The 25,490-nt window shown below is 37.0% G+C and overlaps 1 pseudogene; it reads left to right on the top strand.

Annotated features, from left to right (window-relative positions):
* LOC129081727 (protein MEMO1-like) overlaps window positions 1-23,246 on the top strand; it is a 36,911-nt pseudogene extending 13,665 nt beyond the window's left edge.
* Window positions 23,247-25,490: the final 2,244 nt, after the last annotated feature.

Below are 25,490 nucleotides of genomic sequence, written 5' to 3' on the forward strand. Positions count from 1 at the left end.
TCTTAATTAGATTTAACTGAAGGATGAAAGTCAACTTTGGCTACACAAAACTCTGGAAAGGAAGACCATTGTGTTTAATACAATAATTGAGTGTAAGAGCCACATACATCAAAGGTACACACAAATAAGAGAATTATGTTTTTGAAAGATCCCTGGGCCAGGAAAGACTAATTTCAGATGCAGCCAGGGTTTTAAATTTAAGTGAAAACCTTAATACTGGTAATAAATGTGGGGCAGACCTGGAATATGCACACAGACATTATTGCTATATCCAGCTGAGTGAATAGCATGCAAAGATTACCTAGCTTCCTTCCATATTCTTGAATGGGAGTGTACTAGACTTCTCTTTTGGAAGTCTCCCAAAAGAGAATCTTTCTCTGCTGTCAGAAATAGTTGTTCTTTTCCCTGAGCAATTAATTTGTTCCAGTAATGTGAAAATTTAAGTCGTGTTACCACTTAGGCTACTACAAAGCCTGACATTAAATCTGGCTCTCTTCTAGCTGGTATCTAAGATTTACCAGCATGATAAAGAGAGATCTGATCAGATCCCTGGGGAAAAAGTAGGGAAGGGCTATAGGAGGAGTTTGCCAAGGAAATGGTAAACAGTCTCAGAAGGGATTGGCTGAGAAGCTGAATGCCTCCAGAGGTCATGTAGTTATGGGGGAGAAGATTTGAAATAAAAGAAGCACTCTCAGGCTCTTGGGCTCACTCACTGGCTCTCTTGCTCACTCACCCGCCCTCTCTTCCTGGAGGATGCCTGGTTGATCATGCTGCAGCTGCCTGCATTTTCCAACAGACACTATTTTGGATGGGAAAGAACTCCAGGCACAGCTTAGGATCAGGCTGGCCTGGCAGAGGGTGGCAGATTTATTCTCCTTTTGGTGCCCTAGAGGGAATGACCTCTGGAGTAGAAGCCTGCCAGTCTTCCAGAACTGTGTAGCTTTTGTATCTTATGTTGTTTTAGTTTGTAAACTAACCCTATAGAAATAATTAAAACACAGGAGGAATCAAGATGGTGGAGGAGTGATTGGAAGTCACACTGACCTCCTCCCAGGAACAATCTGGAATTACAACTAAGTTGTGGAGAAAACACCTGGGACAAACAACTGAACAATAGTGAGAGAGGAGCCTTATAAACTCAGACAGACAGAAGAATCAGCTTTAGCACAACCTAACTGGTAAGGAGTGTGGTAGAGAGTTGAGAAGGTGGGTGGGGCGCCCGCAGGCAGCAGCACCAGTGGGATGCTGAAATGACCAGTTGGATTCCCCAGAGAAGAGCAGAGTTTAAATCATAAGCTGGGATCTCCAGCCTACAGCACCAGATCCAAAAAGTACACAGATAAGAGCCAGGTGCAAAAAGCAGCACGGTTGCTCTCTGCCAGGGACAGGTGGCAGGAGATGCAGAGAGCTGTTTTAAAGGGGCAACGTATAAGTTTTTATTTGTAGCTACTTACCGTGGTCTCCAGCAAAGGTGGGGGAAGAGTGGGTTGGAGCACCTGAGAAGAGACTGGAGACAGAGGCTTTGGGGAGAGAAAAAAGAGAGTAGCCAGTGGGATCCCGGTGCTGACCCCTCCCCCATATGGAAGCAGCTTTCTGGCTCAGGCAGACCACTCCCCTGAGTGGCAGCAGCATGAGAGGACACGATAACCATGCCCCCAGGAGGGACTCTGCCCCGCCCTGTGGTATCTAAGCCAGCCTGCTGAGTGCAGAGTGACTAGATTAACAGCTGAAGGAGACAGCCACAGACAGTAGCTTTCTGGAAGTCTCGAACAGAGTACATAAGATCAGACAGGGTCAACATCTGACATCATCAGAGGTAGATCCAGACAGAAAAAACACCTGTCTCCTACCATAGAAGTCCACACCACAAAGTCAGGAAATCAAGACAGATTAATTTAAGAAATAGAAGCAAAAAAGAAGAGTCTCACAAATAATGGGAAGACAAAGAAACACACCCCAGTTGAATAAAAAGGAGGAATCCCCAGAAAGAGAACTAAATGAAATAGAGGCAAGTAAACTATCCGATATTGAGTTCAAAGCAATGGTTATAAGGAAGCTCAATGAGCTCAGTGAGCTCAGAGAGAATTACCAAAATCTACAGGGAAACTACGAGGAACTTACTGCAAACTATATCAGCATGAGAAAGACATAGAAACTATCAATAAGAGGCAAGAGGAAATGAAGACTACAATTTCCGAATTGAAGAACACAGTAGAAGGAATCAAAAACAGGCCTAGGTGAAGCAGAGGAACAAATCAGCAAGCTGGGGGATAAGGTAAGAAAAAGCTCCCAGGAAGAGCAAGAAAATGGAAAAAGACTCAAAAAGAATAAAGAGGCATTGAGGGAAATGCAGGACAACCTGAAATGTAATAATATCCGCATAATAGAGATACCAGAAGGAGAAGAAGAGGAACAAGGGGGATAGAGAACCTGTTTGAAAAAATAATGATGGAAAACTTCCCTAATTGGAGGAGAGAAAAAGTCACACAAGTCCAGGAAGCACAGAGGGTCCCATTCAAGAGGAACCCAATGAGGCCCACTTCAAGACACATCATCATTAAAATGGCAAATTTCAAAGACAAACAGAGAATCCTAAAGGAAGCAAGTGAGGAGAAAAAGGTAGCAACATATAAGGGAACCCCAATATGGCTAGCAGTTGACTTCTCAACAGAAACACTAACAAGTCAGAAGGGAATGGCAAGATATATTCCAAGTAATGAAAAGCAAAGGCCTGCAACCAAGATTGCTCTACCCAGCAAGGCTCTCAATTAAAATAGAAGGCAAAATAAGGAGTTTCCCAGACAAAAGAAGGCTAAAAGAAAACACCTCACCAAACCAGCACTGCTAAATATGCTAAAGGGACTGCTTTAAGAAGATGAAGAAAAAGAGTCTATGAATACTCAGTTCCTTTCACAGTCACCAATACTTGATATTACTAATATTTTTAATACTTATCTGATTGTGAAAATGATGTATTATTTTAATTGTTAATTTATTATTTGTTGAAACTAAACGTGTTTTTGTATATTTCTTGCCTATATTTTATTTTTAAAGAGCTTTAAATGATTTTTTTGGTATTCTTTATCCATTTTTTGATTAAATATTTGTAGAATGTTTTCCCTAAAAAAAAAAAAAACTATTAACCCTTTTTCAGATGTATTGCAAATACTTTCCTATTCTATTACTTGTCCTTTCATTTTTTTACATCACTATTACTGTACAGTCTTAAATGTTTAATATAGTCATATTGTCAATATTTTACTTCATAGCTTCTGGGCTTGAATATGTTACTTCAGGATAAGAAAAACATTATTTTGTGTTTTCTCCTAAAACTCCTTATATTTTACATATTGATTTTTAACTCACCTGAATATTGTTTGTAATGTGTGAAATAAGGTTCTATGTTTGTTTTATTTCAAGTAATAGTGGTCCATGCACCTTATTTGTTAAATAAGCCTTATTTTCCCTAATGATTTGAAAGGTCGATTTAATCATATATTACATTATTAGATGGGTATATACATTTGTTTCTAAAGTGCTCATTTTATTTCATTGATCTACTTGATTATTTCTGTGCTGGTGTCATGTTGTTTTGATTGTTGAGACTTTATAATGGGTTTAAATTTTTTAATATTTATAATGGATTTTGACATTAAAAAAATAAATAAAATCAATCTGCATTTAAAAAAAAAAAGAAAGAAGGAACTCCTGCCTTTTGCAACAACATGGATGGAACTGGAGAATATTATGCTAAGTGAAATAAGCCAGTCAGTGAAAGAAAAATACCATAAGATCTCACCTATAAGAGGGCTTTATTCAACAAAATTAACTAACGAACAAAATAAACCACAGGCATGCAAATGTGGAGCAGACTGAAAGTGACCAGAGGGGATGGGAAAGGAGAACAATGGTGAACAGGAGAAGGGACTAGACAAAGAACACGCATGAATGACCCATGGACATGGACAACAGAGTGGGAATGGACTGTGGTAGAGGGGAGCGGGGAGGATGGGTGAAAGAGAGCAAGGGGGGAAATCTGAGACAACTGTAATAGAATAAACTTGATTTAAAAATAAAAAAATTACAAAGCAGGGAATTCAAAGGAATAATAAATATTTGGAAAAATAAATAATAATAATTGAAAACAACAAAAAAGTAATTAAAAAGAACAGGAGAATGATAGAATTCAGCTATTAAAGAGTTTAGCCTTGATTGATAGGCTGAAGTGGTTAAAGCTGTAACTAAAGAGTTAAGTTTGGCCTTAACTGATAGGCTTAAGTGACTAATGCAGGTGGAAAGGTGTTATTCCAAAACTGTGAAGCTTTTGAATAAAGACTCCTTTCCTTTATGACCAAACCTTTGCCTCTGGAATTTTGCCAAAAGGGTAACATAGGACAGCAGGACCCCCATTGCTGCTCAGTAGCAAGCACTAATACCCAAATCACATCTGAATTGTTCTTATTTTATTTTTAGAGAGAGGGGAAGTGAGGGAGAAAGAGAGGGAAACATTGATGTGCGAGAGACATCTCTATTGGTTGCTTCTCGTCCACCCCCAATGGGGGAACTGGCCTCAACCCAGGCATGTGTCTTGACTGGGAATCAAATGGCAACATTTAAGTTTGCAGGGCAGCACTGAATCCACTGAGCCACACCAGCCAGGGCTGGATTTTTGTAGCGCTACATTCTGTTTGGCTAACTGCACTCAGCTATGTTTATATTCTATTTGGTCTTGTTGAATTGTAGGTATTTCCGTATGCTGCCTTGAATAATTTTTGGAATAAAGTGGGGTAAAAAAAGTAAATAAACTTTGATTGCAAATGAAAGAACTCGAACAATTTTACCATACTAAACTAATGCAGGAAGATCTAAACTAATGCAGTAAGAACAAAGCTGAGAATACAGATAAACCATTCAAAAGCACAAACTATAAAGCACTACGATGAACAAGAGTATCAGTTTATAACCACTACTCTACTCTAAATATAACCCTTTGCTTTCAGATCAAGGTAATGTTCTATATTTTATTACCCCCTAAAAGACATCACGCTCTTAAAACCTCTTGGTCTTTTATGGAATCATTGATTCCCAAACATGTCCTAATGACTTGCCTTGCAGACTGACTTGGCTTTTCTACTTCAACTAAGCATCTTCTGTGAGCTTTGATAAGCACTGAATCTGTCAAAGATAAAATATTTTAACAAGTATTTCATGCAGAATGTGTGTGTGTGGATTATATATGATACATGCCTTAGGTGCCAGACACAAGAGAGGTAGAGTTGAAGCTGATGTTACATTGGAATAGCTTCTAGGTAGACACAATAATACATACATAAATTATTTCTTTATTAAAAACTCAGAACCTTCTCAAGTTCTTTATAGCAATGTTTTTTGAGTCCTTAATATTTCTATACCATGTAACATAAAATAAACAACTTTAGCTTCTAAATCTTTAAAGACACCAATGCCAAAACAGAAGGTGTCTTACTTTTAAAACTATAACTTATCTGCCCTGGCTGGCGTAACTCAGTGGATTGAGTGTGGCCTGCAAACCAAAAGGTTGCCGGTTCAATACTCAGTTAGGGCACATGACTGGGATGTGGTTCAGGTATCCAGTAGGGGGCACATCAGAGGCAACCACACATTGATGTTTCTCTCTCTTTCACCCTTCCTTTGCCCCCTGTAAAAATAAATAAAATATTTTAAAAACAAAACTATAACTTATCAATTACACAAGAATGGTCTAGAACAGAAGTAGAATAGGTAGTACTATTATTTTCATTGCTCCATGTATATCTGTGATATTTTATTCAGTATTTTAAGAGAAATGTTAATGCATCAAACTGAAGCTTAATTTAAAAGAAAGAATGGAGGAGTGATTGAAATCACTGCAGCAAAGTCATAGTAGAAAAGTGTGGGGGAAAAAAAGAAACCTACCAAAGAACTAAATTGGGAAGAGTAGTTATTTGGAAGCATACCAAGTGAAGAAAGAGTCTAATTTATTTTGACCGAAGTGCGGGCATGGGTGGTAAGAGGCTGATTTCATCCCAACATTAGAAAGAATTTTTTTAAACTTCATGTTCAGAAATGGAATGACACACTTCAAAGATTTCAGCCATCTCTGTAGAAACATTCAAGCTGGCACCATACATCCTCATCAGTTACAGCACTGAGGGAATATCACTGCATTGGATAGGGGAGGGACTAGGTAGATTGAAGGTTTCCTTGAACATAAAATCCTCTATTTATTGCAACATATTTGTTATTTTTAAGTTGTGACAGGACATAGCGTAATGATCAGTTTACTTAATGTTAGTCATGCAAAAATGCTAGTGAATAACTGTCAAAATAAATACTTGAGCTTTAGAATAACTTAAATCTCTGGATATGCCAGATATAATTGTCAACAGCCTGGATAAATGTGATAACAGTGTCCCAACAAAAGCCTATCTGTGAATGCAGGAAAGTATTTTTAATTTTTTTTGCCTTTAAGGAAATCTCTGTCTAATGACAAAGCTAACAGAACTGAGACTTCAGTGACCATGTGTGACAATGAATACAGTTTTTAAAATGATGCTTTAGAAGATTCGCTAAAGCAGTACGCCAGCCCCAACATGCAGCAACAACAAACCCTGACAGGTGGGCAAATCTGATTTCCAAGGTTATCGCATTATAGCATCCAAATATTCAGTTTGCAACCAAAATTTATGAGGCATGAAAAGAAACAAAAAATACATAGGATCCATTCATAAGAAAAACTGTCAAAAACCAGGGGCAAAGAAAGAATCCTGAAAACAGCAAGATAGAAACTAATCTTTACATTCAAGGAATCCTCACTAAGATTAACAACTTATTTCAGAAATCATGAAGGCCATAAAGCAGCTAGATGACATATTTAAAGTTCTGAAAGAAAAAAAAATGGAATTTGCCTGATAGGTGATCTGAGCCATACTCGTTACAGATGAGTCTGGGACCACAGGCTCCTGATACCCTGGACACCCAGCTTCTTTTCATCCCAGAACTCCCCTGACAGCTACCATAGAACTCCCAAGATGCCATTAGGCTGGGTTTTCTTTGGGAAGAGTGTTCATGGCTAAAGTATCTTGGGCGTGATTCTGCCGTTCTCTGAGGCACCCTGACACTTGGCAAATCCCAACCCATTTTATTCCTTTCTCGCCATTCGGGCCCACACTTGCTCCTCCCACAGACCTGAAGTCACACAGCACAACCTGTGGTGTCTAACTGCGCCCTGGTAAACCAAAATTCTCTACCTACCTGGAGCAAAAAAATTGATAAGTTGTCAATTCTTCAATATGTGATTATACACTTATCTCTTAACAACAGGGCTTTATAATATCTGATGTAAACACTGATGAAAATAAAGGGAGAAATAGTAGTTCTATAATAATAGTTGGAGATTTTAATACCTCACTTGCAATAATGGATATAACAACTAGACAGATCAATAGAGAAACAGAAGGCTTGAACAGCTTGACGTAACAGACACCTATAGAACACTCCACCCAACAATAGCAGAATACACACTCTTTCTAGGTACGCATGTGACATTCTCCATGATGGCCATATGTTAGGCCACAAGTAGCTATCAATAAATTTTAAAATATTGAAATCATGCAAAGGATCTTCTATGACCACAATGAAATGAAGCTATCAATCAATAACAGAAGAAAAACTAGAAATGTGCAGGTGCAAATATGTCAAAATTAAACAACACACTCTTAAAAACCAGTGAATCAAAGAAAAAATTGCAAGAGAAAATAAGAAAATGCTTTGATTCAAATGAAACCAAATACACAACATGCTAAAACTTATGGGATGAAGTAAAAGCAGTGCTCAGGGGCCAATTTATAACTGAATGGCTGCATTAAAAAAACAAAGATCTCAAACCAATAACTATCCACTTTTAGGAATTAGAAAAAGAATAAAAAACAAAACAAGCAGAAGAAGATAATAAAGATTAGTAGAGAGATAAATGAAATAGATAAACAAGTAGAGTGAAAGTTAATTGAGAGAGAAAAAGATGAGCAAAATTGACAAATTAACAAAAAAGAAAAAACATTCAAATTACTGAAATCAAAAAGTATGAACCTTACAGAAGCAAAAAGAATTATAAGACAATACTATGAAAAAATTGCACATCACAAATTTGATAACTTAGATGAACTGAACAAATTAATAGAAACAACAAATTACCAAAACTGGCTGAAGAAGAAACAGAAAATCTCATGACCTATGATAAGTAAAGAGATTGAATCATTAACCAAAAACTTGGAAATAAAGAAAAACCCTGGAACAAATGGTTTCACTGGTGAATTCTGCAAAATATTAAAAAATTAAAACCAAACCTTCTTAAACTCTTTAAAAAATAGAAGAGAAGGAAACTCTAACACATTTTGTAAGATCAGCATTACCCTAATACCAAAGCCAGAAACATTAGGGACATTAGAAGGAAAAATATAACTGACCAATATCCCTGATGAATATAGATGCAGAGATCCTCAATAAAATACTAACAAATTGAATCCAGCAGCATATTAAACATATAATACATCATTACTAAGTGAAATTTGTCCACAAAATGCAAGGGTGGTGCAACATAAGAAAATCAATCAATTCACTGCATTAAATTAAAAGAACAAAGAAGAAAAAAAACACACACATGATCATCTCAGTTGATGGAGAAAAGCATTTGACAAAATCTAACACCCTTTCAGGATTAAAAAAAAAGCACTTAGCGAACTATAAATAAAGGTAACATTCTCAAAATGATAAAGGACATTCATGAAAGAGAAACACAACTAACATGCACTCAAAGATGAAAAAAATGAAAACTTTCCTCCCCATATCGGGACCAAGACAGGGATACCTACTTTTGCCACTTATTTCAAAATTTTACTGGATATTCCCTCCAGAACAATTTAGCAAGAAAAAGAAATAAAAGACATTCAAATTGTAAAAAAAAAAATTTACTCACAGATGACATTATTTTATATATAGAAAATCTTTTTTTTTTTTTTTTTTTTGCTGCAAGGTGCTATAGAGTGATTAAAATAAAAAATATGATATGAACCTTGCTAATATAAGTTCTTATTTCATTTTGGAGAAGATAAATATGTGAAAAACTAAATGTTGGTAAAAAAAGAAATGTATTATATCTGAGATAAGAACTTCATTATTTTGGTCCAGGACAGAATCTTTTAAAATAATAACAAATTAAAATATTTTTTAAATTTTAAATCATTTTTTAATTTTTTTATTGTTCAAATACATTTGTCTCCATTTTCCCACCACCACTTTCCCCTGCCCCACCTACCTCCACCTCCAACCCTTACTCCTTCCCCATTTTGGCTTTGTCCATGGGTCCTTTATACATGTCCCATGACTTGACCTTTCCCCTTCTTTTTCCTGTTACTTACCTCCCTTGTCCCCTCTCGTTACTGAGGGTTTGTTTTTTCTTTCAATGTTGCTGGTAATATTTTCCTTGCTTGTTTGTTTTGTTGATTAGGTCCCACTTATAGGGGATATCATATGATATTTGTCTTTCACCCCCTGGCTTATTTTGTTTGGCATAATGCTCTCCAGTTCCATCCATCCACAGATTGAACTGCTGGGTACTACTCCATTGTGTAAATGTGCCATAGTTTTTTGATCCACTCATGTATTGATGGGCACTTACGTTGCTTCCAGACTTGGCTACTGTAAATTATGCTGCTGTGAACATTGGGGTGCACAGGTCTTTTTGAATTGGTGTTTCGGGATTCTTAGGGTATAATTCTAGAAGTGGAAATGCTGGGTCAAAAGGCAGTTCCATTTTTAGCTTTTTGCGGAAATTCCAAACTGGTTCCCACAGTGGCTGCACAAATCTGCATTCTCACCAAGAGTGTGCTAAGGTTCCCTTTTCTCCACAACCTCGCCAGCACTTGTTGTATATTGATTTGTTTATGATGGCCATTCTGACTGGTGTGAAGCGGTATCTCAATGTGGTTTTAATTTACATTTCTCTGATGGCTAGTGATGCTGAGCATCCCTTCATATGGCTCTGTGCCCTGTATATGTCCTCCTTGGAAAAGTGTCTATTCAGGTCATTTGCCCACTTTTTAATTGGATTGTTTGTCTTCCTGGAATGGAGCCCTGTGAGTTCCTTATATATTTTAGAGATCAAACCCTTCTCTGGAGCATCACTGGAAAAATATTTTCCCATATGGTTGATTCCTTTTTCATTTTACTGATGTTTTCTTTAGCTATGCAGAAGCATTTTATTTTGGTGTAGTCCCATTTACTTATTCTTTCTTTTATGTCCCTTGCTCTAGGATACATATCAGTGAAAATATTGCTGCGTGGAATATATGAGAGTTTCCTGCCTATGTTCTGCTCTAGGATTTTTATGGTGTCACAACTTATATTTAAGTATTTTATCCATCTTGGGTTTATTTTTCTGTATGGTATAAATTGGTGGTCGAATTTCATTTTTTGCATGTAACTATCCAGAACTCCCAACACCATTTGTTGAAGAGGTTTTTTTGTTTGTTTGTTTGTTTGTTTTACTACATTTTATGCTTCTGCCCCCTTTGTCAAATATTAACTGATCATGGAGACATGGGCTTATTTCTGAGCTCTCTATTTTGTTCCATCAATCTATGTGTTTGTTCTTATGCCAGTACTAGACTGGTTTGATTACAGTGGCCTTGTAATATAGTTTGATGTCAGTTATTGTGATCCCTCCTACTTTGTTCTTCTTTCTCAAAATTGCTGCAGCTATTCGGGGTCATTTATGGTTCCATATACAGTTTTGAAATGTTTCTCCTGTATCTGAAATACATCATTGGTATTTTAATAGGAATTGCACTGAACCTATAAATTGCTTTGGGTAGTATGGACATTTTGATGATGTTAATTCTTCCAATCCATGAGCACGGTATATGCTTCCACTTATTTGTGTCTTCCTTAATTTCTTTCTTCAGTGTTGTGTAGTGTTCTGAGTACAGGTCTTTAACCTCCTTGGTTAAATTTATTCCTAGGTACTTTATTTTTCTTTTTGCTATAGCAAATGGGAATTTTTTCCTGATTTCTGTTTCTGATATTTCATTGTTGGTGTACAGAGATGCCTTCGATTTCTGAATGTTGACTTTCTATCCCACTGTTTTGCCAAATTCACTTATTAGGTCAAGTAGTGTTTTGGTGGAGTCAATGGGGTTTTATATGTATGCTATCATGTCATCTGCATACAATAACAGTTTTACGTCCTCCTTTCCAATTTGGATGCCTTTTATTTCTTTTTCTTTTCTGATCACTGTGGCTAGGATTTCGAGTACTATGTTAAATAGGAGTGGTGAAAGCAGACATCCTTCTTTTGTTCCCGATCTTAGTGGGAAAGCTTTTATTTTTTGCCTGTTGAATATGATGTTAGCAGTAGGTTTTTCATATATGGCCTTTATTATGTTGGTGTATGCCCCCTTTACTCCCATTTTGCTGAGTGTTTTTATCATAAATGGATGCTATGCTTTATCAAATGATTTGTCTGCATCTGTTGATATGATCATGTGATTTTTGTCTTTCTTTTCGTTAATGCGATGTAGTATGTTTACTGATGCAAATATTGAACCATCCTTGCATCCCTGGGATGAATTCCACTTGATCATGGTGGATGATCTTTTTAATGTATTGCTGAATGCAGTTTGCCAATATTTTGTTGAGGATTTTAGTGTCTATGTTGATCAGTGATATTGGCCTGTAGTTTTCTTTCTTTGTTGTATCTTTATCTGGTTTTGGGATTAGGATGATACTGGTCTTATAAAAAGAGTTTCAGAGCCTTCCCTCTTCTTGGATTTTTTGGAATAGTCTGCGAAGGAAAGGGGTTAGCTATTTCTTAATGTTTTGTAAAATTCACTTGTGAAACCATCTGGTCCAGGGCTTTTGTGTGTCAGGAGTTTTTTGATCACTGCTTCTATTTCACCAGCTGTTACTGGTCTGTTCAGACTTTCTGCTTCTTCTTCATTCAGTGTTGGAAGGCTATATTTTCCTAGAAATTTTTCCATTTCACCCAGGTTTTAAAAATTCTTGGCATATAATTTTTCATAGTAATTTCTTACAATCCTTTGTATTTCTGTGGTATCAGTTGTTATTTCTCCTCTTTCATTTCTGATCTTTTTGAGTCTTCTCCCTTTTTTTCTTGGTGAGTTTGCTTAAATGCTTGTCAATCTTGTTCATCTTTTCAAAGATCAAGCTTCTGGATTTCTTGAACCTTTGAATTGTTCTTTTAGTCTCTATGTCATTCAATTCTGTTCTGATCTTGATTATTTCCTTCCTTCCCCTTGCTCTAAGCTTTGTTTGTTATTATTTCTCCAGTTCTTGAAGATGTGGGGTTAGGTTGTTTATTTGAAATGTTTCTATCTTTCTCAGGTAGGCCTGTATTGTTATGAACTTCTCTCTCGGGACTGCCTTTGCTGTGTCCCATAGGTTTTGGACTGTTGTGTGTTCATTTACATTTGTTTCCAGAACCTTTTTGATTTCTTCTTTGATCTCATTATTGACCCATTCATTGTTTAATAGCATGCTATTCGGTTTCCATGAGTTTGAATGTTTTTGAGTTTTTTCCTTGACATTGGTTTAGTTTCAAGCCCTTGTGGTCTGAGAAAATGCTTGTTATGATTTCAATTTTCTTGAATTTGTTGAGGCTTGTTTTGTGTTTTATTATGTGGTCTACCTTTGAAAATATTCTGTGTGCATTCGAAAAGAATATGTATTTTGTTTCTTTGGGATGAAAGGAGATTAGATATAGATATAGATAGATAGATAGATAGATAGATAGATAGATATAAAATCTCTTAAGTCCATTTCACCTAATGTGTCATTCAGTTCCACAATATCCTTGTTGATGTTTTGTTTGGAAGGTCTATCTATTGTCAACAGTAGGATGTTAAAATCCCCATTTGGGGAATGTCCTGTAGGGTTTCAGGAACTGTACCTCACCAACAGGTGGGAGGGCCCCAAGGCTGGAAATAATCAAGGAGGCCTTGGAGAAACTGGCCCCTGAGGAGACATAACCTATCCCCCCTGGCAGGGGCATAGCTCCTGCCTCTCTCCTTGGCCCTGTGATGGTCACTTGTTGATGACAGGTAAGACCGCTTAATAGAAGGGGTGACCTAAGCCAGGCATCGACTGGTATGGGAAGCAGACAAGAGAATGGGGAACATGGAGAAAAGGCAAAAAGGCATGCACCCTTTGGCTCGGCTTGGACATGGCCAGAGTCCTCATTCTATCTGAAAGAAGTCTCCAAAGAAGTCTCCTTTCTCTTGGCAGTTCCCTCCGTGTGCCTGGCTCAGGCTCGAAACAATACCAGAAACAGTCTTAAACCAGATCTGGCAGTTCCCAGGGAAATCAGGCCTAAAAGTAAATTCCTTAAAGTATGCTTTGTTTTTCCCTCAGAAGCAATAGCCAGCTTATGCTGGGAAGGAAATTTATATTATTCACAGACCCTAACCCTATACTCTTTGGCATGCTTATGTTTACTACGCTCTCATGTTTAGTTGTCTCTCTTGTTTACTAGTCTCCTCTTGGACCCATGTAAATCGGTGTGTTCCTGCCATTTGTTTTCTTCAAAGCATCATTTACTCTCTATAAACATTAACATACTGACGTAATGAGATAACCTGTGCATTCCTGTTACCTAGCCCCACTGATAACCTTTTCAATAAAAGCCTTTGAACAAAGGGACTTGGGGCCTTCCCCACTAGGGGTATGAGTCATGTCCCCTCTCCTGGCAAACAGAGAAGTGTTTGCGACAACTTGTGTTTATTCCCCCTATCCATGACACCCTTGGGATGGGCTCTGTGGGATTCAGAGTCCCCGATCACATCTCAGCTGGCCCCGGACAGTAACCCTCAGATCCCAGAGTGCCACACTCCCCACAGGGTGCTCTGTCCCCTGACGTGACAGTTGCTGCCCAAACCAGGATGAGTCGTGACCCACAGCACTCCTCCCACGTGCCACCCTAGAACCTACTATCAGTGTGTAGCTGTCTAAAACTTGAAGTCCTCCAAGATGTTCCTTTTATATTTGGGTGCTCCTATGTTGGGTGCCTATAGGTTTACAATGTTTATGTCTTCTTTATGGATTCTTCCCTTGAGTATTATGAAATATCCTTCTGTATCTCTTTTTATGGCCTTTATTTTGCAATCTATTTTGTCTAATACAAGTATTGCTACCCCAGCTTTTTTATCCTGTCAATTTGCTTGGAATATTTTTTTTTTTATCCTTTACTTACACTCTGTGTAGGTTCTTTGTTCTGATGTTGGTTTCTTGTAGGAAGCATATGTGCAGATCATGTTTTCTAATCCATTCAGTTACCCTATGTCTCTTGATTGGAGCTATTAATCCATTTACATTTAAAGTTATTATTGATAGATACTTATTCATTTTTTCTCTTTCTACCTGTGTTCCTCTCTTTTTCACTCTTTTTATTCATCTTCTTAAAGCAGTCCCTTTAGCATATCTTGCAGCACTGGTTTGGTGGTGGTGTATTCTTTTAACCTTCTTTTGTCTGGGAAACTCCTTATTTTGCCTTCTATTTTAATTGAGAGCCTTGCTTGGTAGAGCAATCTTGATTGCAGACCTTTGCTTTTCATTACTTGGAATATATCTTGCCATTCCCTTTTGACTTGTTAGTTTCTGTTGAGAAGTCAGCTGCTAGCCATATTGGGGCTCCCTTATATGTTGCTACCTTTTTCTCCTCACTTGCTTCCTTTAGGATTCTCTGTTTGTCTTTGAAATTTGCCATCTTAATGGTGATGTGTCTCAGAGTGGGCCTCATTGGGTTCCTCTTGAATGAGACCCTCTGTGCTTCCTGGACTTGTGTGAATTTTTCTCTCCTCCAATTAGGAAATTTTGCCATCATTGCTTTTTCAAACATGTTCTTTATCCCTTCCTCATCCTCTTCTCCTTCTGGTATCCCTGTTATATGGATATTATTTTGTTTCAGGTTGCCCTGCATTTCCCTAAATGTCTCTTCATTCTTTTTGAGTCTTTTTTCATTTTCTTGCTCTTCCTGGGAGCTTTTTCTTACCTTATCCCCCAGCTTGCTGATTTGTTCTTCTGCTTCACCTAAACCTGTTTTTGATTCCTTCTACTGTGTTCTTCAATTCAGAAATTGTAGTCTTCATTTCCTCTTGTCTCTTATTGATAGTTTCTATGGCCTTTTTCATGCTGATATAGTTTGCAATAAGTTCCTCGTAGTTTCCTTGTAGATTTTGGTAATTTTATCTGAGCTCACTGAGCTCATTGAGCTTCCTTATAACCAGTTTTGAACTCAGTATTGGATAGTATATATTCCTCTATTTCATTTAGTTCTCTTTCTGGGGATTCTTTTTTCCCCTTTGATTGAGGGGTGATTTTTTGTTTTCCCATTATTTGTGAGACTTTTCTTTTTGCTTCTCCATCTTAAACTGATCTGTCTTGACTTCCTGACTTTCTGGTGTGACCTTTTACAGTAGGAGACCTGTGAGATTCAGTGGTGCATTCTCCTTGATCTGCTGAACTTGCTGCTCTCTGGATGCCTTTTATGTCGTTTATATTCACTCTCTGGAAGTAATTGGGTTTTTATTGTTGTTTAGTTGTGTTTTGGTGGGTCCTATCCTCCAGCTGGTTGACCGAGGGTCATTCTGCCCACCATCTCTTGTGTATTTTTGTGCACGTACTGCCATAACAAAACCACAAAGCCCAGGAAACAAACCTACATCTGCAAAAATAACTCCGCCCTACAATCCCATGATCAACAGCAAATGAACCAGTATTAATAAGGCTGTCAAGAGATTAATACCAGTATAAGAAAGGAGAAAAATAAACTATTAGTATAAAACCTAATGACTTATATATATACAAATTTGATGAACCCAAAATGAACATTAAAAAGCTATGCAGTAAAGAAAATATCACATATCATGGAGATGACCACAGTGGATTTCATCTTGGTAGCCTCTACTATTTACTGCTGTATTTTCTTTCTGCTGCCTTTGATGATGTCAGATATTGACCTCATCTGACTTTAGACAGTCTGATCGAGACTTCCAGGAATCTACTGTCTGTGGCTGTTCATTCAGTTTTTAATCTAGTCACTCTGCACTCAGCAGTCAGGCTTAGGCACCACAGGGTGGGGCAGAGTCCCTCCTGGGGGCAGGGTTATTATTTCCTCTCTGGCTGCTGCCACTCAGGGTAGTGGTCTGGTTGAGCAAGGTGGCTGCTGATGTATGGGGGATGGCTCGGCACCAGGACCCCGCTGGCCACTCTCTCAGTTCTCTCTCCAAAGCCTCCATCTCCAGTCTCTCCTCAAGTGTCTCTAGTCGACTCTGTGCCCCCATAGCCGGGGATCTACTACCTGTGGCTGTCACTCTGTACTTAGCAGTCAGGCTTAAGCACCATGGGACCAGAACCTATATATAGAAAATCTTTAAAAACTATCATAAAAATTATTAGAGCTAGACCTAATAAACAGATGCAGCAAGTTGCATGGCACAAGATCAACACACAAAAATCAGTTGTATTTCTATGCACTAGCAGTGAACAATCTAAAAAAATTAAGAAAACAATTACATTTACTATAGCATTATCAAGAATAAAATAGTTCAGTATAAATTTAACTCAGTGAAAAACTTGTACACTAAAAACCAGAAAATATAATTAAAAAATTAAAGGAGGCCTAAATAAATGGAAAGACATTCTTTGTTCACAAATTAGACAATATTGTTAAGATGGTAATACTCTCCAGAGTCACTTAAAGATTTAGTGCATTCCTTATTAAAATTTCAATAGCCTTTTTTGCAGACATGGAAAAACCAATCCAGAAATTTATATAGATTGCTGGTGACCCTAAATAGCCAAACAATATCAAAAAAAGAAGAGAAAATTTACAGTGCCTCTATCTTCTCATTACAAAACTATAGTAATCAAAACAACATGGTATTATCATAATGATATATCATAAATAAAGATATAGGTAAAATTATATACATATAAGTCATGGAATATAATTGAGACTTTATAAATAAATCTATATATCTAATGTATACATCTATACATTTATTGTATAAATAAATCTGTACATATATTTATTTCAACAAGTGTGTCAAGACCATTCAATGGTGAAAAAATAGTTTCTTCAACAAATCTTGCTGGGACAACAGGATATCCACAATATAAAAGTTGGACCTTTATCTCACACCAGATACAAGAGTTGACTCAAAAATGTTTGAAGACCTAAATGTAAGAACTAAAACTAAGAAACTCTTTGAAGAAAGGTGGGAGTGAATCTTTATGACCTTGGATTTAGCAATCATTTCTTACCTATCATATCAAAATATAAGCAAGAAAAAAAAGCAAATAAATTGGGCTTCATCAAAACTAAAAACTTTTGTGCACCAAAGGACACAATCAATAAAGGAAAAAGAAAACCCACAGAATCAGAGGAAATATTTTAAATTATATGCAGGCATACTTTGTTTTATCTTGCTTTGCTGTATTGAGCTTCTCAAATACTGCATCTTCATCAACATTAAGGCAAGACCTTCTACCAGCAAAAAGATTATGACTCACTGAAGTCTCAGATGATGATTAACAGTTTTTAGCAATAAACTACTTTTAAGTTAATGTATGTACATTTTTCTTAAACATAACATTATTGTACACTTAATGGACTACAGTATAATGTAAACATAACTTTTGTATGCATTGAGAAACCAAAAAAATCACATGACTCACTTTATTGTGTTATTCACTTTATTGTGTTGGTCTGGAACTTAACCCACAATATCTCCAAGGTATACCTGTATATGATAAGGCCTAAGATCCAGAATATATAAAGACTTCTTATAACTCAACAACTAAATGACAGAACAACCAAATTCAAAATTGATGAAGGACTGGAAGACATTTGTTCAAAGGAAATACACAAATGGCCACTAAGCACATGATAAGATGCTTGACATCAATAGTCATTTGGAAAATGCAAATCAAACTACAATGTGAAACCAATTTACAGCTCCTGGTATGGCTATAATTTTAAAAAATGAAATATAACAAGTGTTGCCAAGGATATAGAGAAATTGAAACCCTCATACACCGCTGGTGGGAGTGTAATATGAAGCAGCTATTTCATAATAAGTTAACCAAAGGTTTACTCTATGACCTAACAACTTTACCCTTAGGCATATACTCCAAAGAACTGAAAACAAGTGTTCAAGCAGAAGTTGTACATGACTGTTCATAACAGCACCCTTTGAAATACCCCCCCAAAAATAAAAAAGTCCATGAGTTGATGTTTGAACAAAATATGGTATACAGTGGAATATTATTCATCCATAAAAAATATAAGTAATGAAGTACTGATAAATACCACAACATGCAATAATCTAAAAAACATGAGAAGTGAAGACACTAGACAGAAAAAAGTAACATACTGTATGATACCCTTTAAATAAAATATCCAGAATAGACAAATCTATAGAGAACAGAAAGTGGATAAGTGATTTCCTGGGTCATTGAGAGTAACTGTGTAAACGGTCTTCTTTTGGGGTGATGGAAATGTCTGGAGCCAGATAGTGTTTATGCTTGTATAACATTGCAAATGTACTAAATTCCACTGAAATGTATACTTTAAAGTGGTTAAAATGGTGAATTTTAGGTTATGTGACTTTAAACACAATAAAATCAGTATTATTCAAATAGTTATTTATAAACATTGTCTGTCTGCACCTCACTTGTGTGTCAAATTTTTCTGAAAGTGAATAACTATCAAAATGCACAAAAAGCACCTTACCTTAAATGATCATTATTTCTATTACCTTAACACTCAATTGCAAACTTTTGGAAGCTGAAGTCAGTGCATTAATCTCTTTGTAATATTCACAGTGCCACTTCCAACATCTTACATATAATAGTCCTTAAAGTAAAACGTCTCACAAAGGAGAGGGGCTTCAAAGATGTATCAAAGCCCCAAGATGCACAATAATAAGTAACATGATCACCCTCTAATAACTTTTATTTCTTGAGCAACTACTTTGATCCATACACATTCATCATTTCTAATCTTTACAACAATTCTGCAAGGTGAGTACAACAGGGTACCAGGTACCACAAAGAATGATAGCTGTTCAGCTAATACTAGGAGTTAAAGTTAGAATATTGTAAATGATGATCCAACTGCACCTTGAATATTTTATTTTATTTTATTTTATTTTTTAAATTAAATTTACTGGGGTGACATTGGTTAATAACATTATGTAGTACTTTTCTATGATGCATGACCTGTATATTGTGTGCCCATCACCTAAAGTCAAATCAAATCATCTTCCATCACCATATATTTGGCCCTTTTTACCACCTATGTACAAAAATTAATTCAAATGGATAAAAAACCTAAATATAAAATCTGAAACAATAAGTTATATAGAAGAAATCATAAGTACTAAACTTAAGGGCCTTTGTCTTAGAGAAGATTTTATGAATTTGAATATTTTATTTTAATTAAAAACATAGAAACATATATTTACTCCTCAATATTTTCATAAGGATTCAAAGGCTTTCTTTGCCCAGTCGTTCACTGATTTTTTTGAATACATCTTATCTGTAAAGCTTGGTTCACAATTTTCAGTTTTAGTTTCTTTACTGAAAAGGAAAAACTAGAGATGCTTGTGAAATCATTAGAGCTCAGATTCCTTCCGTATTTTTGTCCCCTGTCTTAACCAGTAACTTACAGTTCTCTTATTTATATTTTTTTATATATTTATATTTATATTTATATTTTCAACAGCAACATTTTCAGTCACTTTTTATATTGTCTTTCCAACACATTCAACTTGGGTTTCAAGGAGAAAACAATGTTCTTTTAAAAATTTTTAGTAATTACTTTGTTTATTAATTTTTCTCTTTTTAAAAAAATCAGCTATGAAATTATTTCTATAATTACAACAGGTCTGTTTGTCTCCAGCACACACTCTTTCCATTGCATGTCTAAGAAAGTTAAAACACAGAGCATGAGGCCCTCATGGGCCGGCTGTAGGAAATGACAACAGCTCTGCTCAGCCTGCTCAGAGAAAGAGCAAAATGAGAAAGCAGTTTCCAGGAGAAATCTGTGTCTTTCAGGATTTCTTACAAATCATTAGATGGGTCAGCTTAAGGTAAGAGATTTTTACATTCTCTTCCTTTAATTTATGAATTATGACAAGAACTTTGGGCTTCCAGATTTCCAATTACTTTTCAATTATTTTTAGCATCAACGTTCTCTCCATCTTGGTGTTCTGCAAGTGAATTACAAGTGAAAAGTAAACTTATTGGTTCTCTGTTGTCTAAAAAATTATCCAGAAACCAGGCACAAGTTAATAATTGAACACAGTACAGTGATGATAATGCCTACATCATTTCCTAGGAGAATAGTTGCTCCAGAAATAGAAAGTATTGGGTTGTTTGTTTTGTTTTTGTCTCTTTTAAATCAGGCTGCTCATTTAAATTCATATTCATTGCTTTATTATGCTGAAAATTGCACATGACTTCTTTGGATCTCTGGCTCAATAATCACTTTGATGTTTTATTTATTGATTCAGAAAAGGCCTTGTCTTTCAAGTTCGTTATCTTTCATTTCAATGGAATTTTTCAAAGTACTTAGAAACTAGCTCCATAGTGTAGTCTACTCAGTTTGAAACTGGCACAACATTCTGAAGTATTATTGGTGCCCTGGGTGTTTCCTGCCATTTAGTTTCAAGCTAATAAGGAAATGCAGAGGTTGGCTAGAGTTTACTATGAATACTGCAGTTAGACATTTGTGCTGGAACACACTCAAAGAAGATTCTTTGAGAATGCATTTTATTGTACTAGGGACTTTGTTTTCTTGGCTATTGAAATTATTTATATTTGGAAATCAGAGCTATTTCTCATCTTTGACCAATTCTTTTGTGAAACCTCAACTTCCATATTTATGCAATCCATCTGTGACATCATTCAGTTGTTTCCATGGTTTAGAATATATATACATTCTAAAACGACACAATATAAAATGTAATTTTTTAAAAAAGTTCTGTTCAAGTCCTTTGTTCATTGTTTAAACCAAAGCTTGTTTGTTTGGAGGTTTTGTTTGTTTCTTTGTTTCTATTGAGTTTAAGAGTTTCTTTTATATATATATATATATCTATAGATATATCTATTGAATATTAACCCTTTGTTAGATATGGTTTGTAATATGTTCTTCCACTCCATAGGTAGCTTTTTCACACTGTTAATTGTTCCCTTTGCTGTGCAGAAACTTTTTTGTTTTAATAGAGTCCCAGTTGTTAGTTTTGCTTTTGTTGCCTTTGCTTTTGGAGTCTTATCCATGAAATCATTGCCAAGACTAATGTCATGAAGACTTTTCTCTATGTTTCATTTTGGTAGGACTTTTACAGTTTCAGGTCATTCATATACTTTTAATTGATTTTCATTTGCATATAGTTTAAAGGTCAAGTTTTATTCTTTTTTATCCGGGTATCCTGTTTTCCCAACATCATTGGTTGAAGAGACTATCCTTACACATTTTGGCACTCTTGTCAGAGAACAGTTGATCATGTAAGTGTGAGTTTATTTCTGGACTCTTTATTCTAGGCTGTTATACTGGTCTATAATATACTATTTTATAACTTTGGCTTTGCAATATATTTTGAAATCAGAAAGCATCATGCCTCCAGCTTTGTTTTCCTTTCTCATGTTAGCTTAAGCTATTTGGGGTCCTTTGTGGTTCCATAGTACATTTTAGGATTGTCTTTTCTCTTTCTGCAAAACATGTCATTGACATTTTGATAGGAATTGCACTGAATCTGTACATCTCTCTGAGTCATATCGACATTTTAACAATATTAATTCTTCTAATCTGTGAACATGGGATCTTTTCCCATTTACTTGTGTCTGCTTTAGTTTCTTTCATCAGTGTTTTGCATTTTTCAGTGCACAAGTTTTTTACCTTCTTAGTTTACTCCTAGTGTAAAAAAGCAACCTATGAAATTAGAGAAAATATTTGCAAACTCTGTATCTGACAAGGGGTTAAATACTAAAAGTATATAAAGAACTTCTACAACCTAGTAACAAAAAATAATAGTAATTTCATTTAAAAATGGGCAGGAGTCCCGCAGGGGGTGGGGAGAAGGGTGGGCACAGAGTGAAGGGCGTGGTGTCACTGGCGGAGGCTCCTCCAGGCCACTCCGAGCGGGGGCGGCGGCGGGGGTGGGGGCGGCCATGAGAGCAGCTCCATGAAATCAGCACAGGCTAGGAAGCAACGGCAACCCTGGCGCCAGGGCCAGCGCTTCAGTGAAGCCCCCATGGTCCCCATCTTCTAGAAGTCACTGGAATTTGTGGTAACAGTTGCTGCTGCCGCTGCCTCCTCCTCTTCTTTCTCCTCCTCCACCCGCCCCCAACGGAGATTATCCCCACCCCTCCTCAGCCCTCGGTGTCTCCTCAGCTGCAGCAGCTGCTTGCGTGTACCTTGGGAGGGAGGTACAGGCAACAAGATGTCCGACTGCGTGGTCTACCGCTGGGAAGCCAGTCGCCAGTTGCTGTACACAGCCTCAGGACTGCAGGGCTTTCACAAGTACAGTCTACAGAAAGACCTGCTAGGGTTATTGTTGCACCCTATGTAGGATATAGGCACTGTGGGTCTTGTGCTGCTCAAGCTTACAAGCAAGCGGATCCACCTATAACCTGGAGCATTTTCTTCCTTGGGCCTTCGCATCCTGCATCCCTCTCTGGATGCACACTTGCAAATGTGGACATATATATATCCACCACCAGCTATGACCTTGTATGGACTGAAACATTTACAGAGAATTATGGAAAACAGGAATGTTTGAACACAAATCTCTGCAGACAGATGAAGGCAAATACAGTACTGAAATGCAGTTGCCTTATGCATGGCTAAAGCCATGGAAAGGTCAAACATTCTGTTACAGTAACTATGATAAATTCCAGAGGGAGATTTATAAATCCATTGAACATCTAGATAAAATGGATATGAGTATTATAGAGTGACCCTGCATCTTTTAACTATTAGTTAAAAAAAAATACTGTAACACTATATGTAGAAGACACCCCAGGGTATTATTAAATGCTATCAGGGAGCTGCAGAAAGAATGGAATAAATATGACCTTTACTTTTTGAGTTATGCCAGTCAAGCCAGTGTAAAAACTAGCAAGACAGTTCAGGGAGTTTTGCAGCTGTGTAACCGAGCAAACAGGGGTCTGTTCACATGGCGACTTGGTGTATGTCCCAACAATTAATGCTGGAAGAAACAGGTTTTTATTTTCAGTATTCCAACCTTGAGAGAGGGGGGCTCAGAGAACTTATGCTTAGAGCCCTCCTTTCCCACAAGACCCAGGACTTCCCTTGTTCCCCAGAGGGTTATAAGCCAAAACCAAACCCAATAGTTCCCCATTTCCTTATCTTCAGCCGGCTGCACAGTTCTCCAGTCTCCCTGGAAGGTATCAAAGTCGCCATCCTCATGCAGCAGCCCTCTCCTTTAGGAACTGGAGTACATTGTCATCAGCTTCTGTGTAATAGTCCAGGAAAGCATGTGCCATGGTGCACTGGATCCTGGTAAAGTGCAAGAAAGGCACAAGTCCCGAGTGTCCAGATAAAGTCGGGGTCTGCAAGGTAGCAGGTAAGTGTATTGTAAGCCAGGATCCTTGAGTAGCTAGAGCAGGCACAATCAGAGCTGTAATGTGCCATTCTTTCCCTCATTAGCCTATGGCGGATCCGCTCCTGCAGCCCACATGGCTCGTACCTCACTACCAGCAGCATGGCAGAATTTCCTTCACTATAAGCTACATCCTGGCTCTTCCTCCTGGCTCCTCTTCGCCTGGTTGCCTGCCCCTAGTTTAAATCCTGACCCAGAGCCTCCTGCATGACCTCATCTCTAGCTCCTCCCACAATGAGCTGCATTTGCCCGTTCTCCCATATTTTCTACATTTATTCAGCTGCCTTTCCCAGTCAGGGAAAGAGTGACTCAATGATCCAGGGGGACTGCCCCCTGGCTGCATCACAGTTCAGGCTATATTCTGAAGTCACAGTCACCTTGCCCTGAGGTGGTAGCACAACTATTAAACTAGCTATCAAAAGGGGGAAAAAATCAGGACAACTGTAATAGCATAATCAATAAAATCTAATTTTAAAAAGTTGTCATTGTAATGCAAAGTACCTTAATCCTATCATCTGCTTCCTCCATCCCTCAAACCATGGGCTGTGGGAGTTTTCTACTATTTTCCTGGGTACCCCTCACGCTGTACCCCATTACAACCAGAGTACTCATGGTCCTCTGAAGCGCTGAATTCTCAAGGATGCCACCTGCACATTCTTATACTCTGTTTCAGGTCCGAGCCTAGCTCTTACCAAGATACTGGTCTTGGTTTGGGGGAATTCTGAAACCTCAAATTTATAGAACTTTCTTCTCTTCTAGTAGGTATAGCCCTTCCTTAATTTCAAGTCACTAAAAATCTTTTATAGTTTAGGGCAGTAGAAGGAAGGTTGGCATCAAATATTTTGACAAAAAAATAATGGCAATATAAAGGCCCAGTTGTGGCAGACAGTTTTTTGAAAGTAACTTGTAAAGCATTTTTCATAGTCTAAATTTGCACTCTTCACAGACTTGTGCCCATATATGCTGCTATAGTTTTGCATATTGTACCCAAACAAAAAAGGTGGAATCTTTTTATAAAATAATTACATTTATAAGTGATCTAGAATAAAATCTGCAGCTATAGTTAATTACTACCTGTCTTGTACAATAGATATCCTCTATTTTAGTCTCTAATAAAGGGGTACACAACTCAAAAAAGATGGGCAAAGATAGAAAGAATTTTATACCATAACTAAATGGGATTTATTCTAGGTGTGCAAGACTGGTTCAACACTTAAAAATTAATTAATGTAATCCATAACATCAATAGGCTAAAAAAGAAAAATCACATGATCATATCAATTGGTGCAGAAAAAGCATTTGTCAAAATCCATTTGTGATTTAAAACTCTCAGGAAATAGGGAATAGAGGACTTGATAAGGACTACAAAAACCCTACAGCTAACATTAAACTTAATGGTGAGAAACTTGATGCTTTCCCACTAAAATCAAGTTCAAAATAAGGAAATCCCCTTTAACCATTCCTTTTCAACATCATACTGGAAGTTCTAGCAAATGCACTAAGGAAAGAAAAAGAAATAAAATGTATATAGATTGTGAAGAAAGACATAAAACTATCTTTGTTCACAGATGACATGATCATCTGTACAGAAAACCTGAAAGAATCAACAACAAAAACTTAGAACTAATAGGCAATTATTGCAAGACTGCAGGATTACAAGATTCGTATACAACAGTCAATTGCTTCTCTATATAAGAGCAATGGACAAGTGAAATCTGAAATTAAAACATAGTCGCTTTCTGGCCCAGGAGCATGCCCATGCCTTTCTTCTCC

This window comes from Pteronotus mesoamericanus, unplaced genomic scaffold, assembly GCF_021234165.1.
Source record: "Pteronotus mesoamericanus isolate MK-2021 breed Mesoamerican mustached bat unplaced genomic scaffold, CSHL_Meso_final scaffold_118, whole genome shotgun sequence".
Lineage (NCBI taxonomy): Eukaryota > Metazoa > Chordata > Mammalia > Chiroptera > Mormoopidae > Pteronotus > Pteronotus mesoamericanus.